Genomic DNA, 1,471 nt, shown 5'->3' with positions numbered 1-1,471 from the left:
GCGGAAACTAAGGGAGTGGAGAGAACAGAAATGTTCCGGAGCAAATGGGAGTAAATTGGGAGTGAAGAGAAATGAAAGGCTCAGCGCCAAAAGGAGCGATGCAGAGCGAAATGGGAGTGCAGAGAACTGAAAGGTTGCAGAGAAAATTGGAGAGCAGCTCAACTAAATGGGAGTGGAAACAAAGAGAGTAGAGTGAAGTGAAATGAGCAGAGCAAAATTGGAACGGAAAAAAAAAGGAGAGGAGAGTACTGAAAGCTTGTGGCGCAAATGGGAGTTCTGCGTACCAAAATGTTACGGAAAGTAAGGGAGTGGAGATAACTGAAAGGTTGCAACGCAAACGGGAGCGGAGCGGAACAAAATGGGAGCTGAAACAAAGGCACTGAAGAGAACAGAAATATTGTATTGCAAATAGGAGAAGAGTGGAGCGAAATAAGAGCAGAAACAAAGGGAATGGAGAGAAAAGAAAGGTTCGGCGCAAATGGGAGCGGAGCGAAATGGGAGAAAAAAAAAGAGAGAGAACAGAACTGAAAGGTTGAGGCGCAAATGGTAGTAAAACAAAGTGAAATGGGAGCGGAAATGAAAAGATTGGAGAATACTGAAAGGTTGTAGCGCAAATTAGAGCGAAGTGGAGCGAAATGGGAGCGGAATGAAAGGGATTGGAGAGAACTGAACTATAGCAGCGCCAATTAGAGCAGTGCAGAACAAAATGGGAGCAGAAACAAAGAGAGTGGAGAAAAATGAATGGTTGTGGCACAAATGTGAGCAGAGCGAAATGGGAGGGGAAACAAAGAGGGAGGAGTGAACTGAAAAAATGTGGTAGAAAAGGGGAGTGGCGCGGTATTGCTGCGCAAATAGGAGCGGAGCGGAATGAAATGGGACCTCAAACAAATTAAGTGGAGAGAACAGAAATGTAGCAGTGCAAATAGGTGCGGAGTGGAGCAAAATAGGAGCGGAAACAAAGAGAGAGGAGAGAAATGAAAGGTTGCAGCGCAAATGGGAGCAAAGCGAAATGGGAGCGGAAATGAAAGGAATGGAGAGTACTGAAAGGCTGGGGCACAAATGGGAGGGAAGCGGAGCGAAATGGGAGCCGAATGAAAGTAAGTGGAGAGAACTGAAAAGTGGCAGAGCAAATTGGAGCAGAGCGGAAAAAAAACGGATGTGGAGAGAACTGACAGGTTGCAGTGAAATAAGAGCAGAGTGGAGGGAGAGTGGAAATGAAAGGAATGGAGTGTACTGAAAGGTTGTGGCACAAGTGGGAGTAGAAATGAACGAAATGGGAGTGGGGAGAAAAAGATTGGAGAGAATAGAACTGTTGCAATGCAAAAAGGAGTGGAGTGGAGCAAAATGGGAGTGGAAACAAAGATAGTGGAGTGAAGTGAAATGTTCCGGAGCAAATGGGAGCAAAAGGGGAGTGGAGAGATATGAAAGGTAGCAGGGCAAATAGGAGTGGAGTAAAATTGGAGCGGAAGAA

Source organism: Cyrtonyx montezumae, unplaced genomic scaffold, assembly GCF_038088225.1.
Source record: "Cyrtonyx montezumae isolate F1298 unplaced genomic scaffold, pur_monq_1.0 scaffold_28, whole genome shotgun sequence".
Lineage (NCBI taxonomy): Eukaryota > Metazoa > Chordata > Aves > Galliformes > Odontophoridae > Cyrtonyx > Cyrtonyx montezumae.
The sequence above is the reverse complement of the archived record's forward strand: the minus strand, read 5'-3'. Positions refer to the sequence as shown.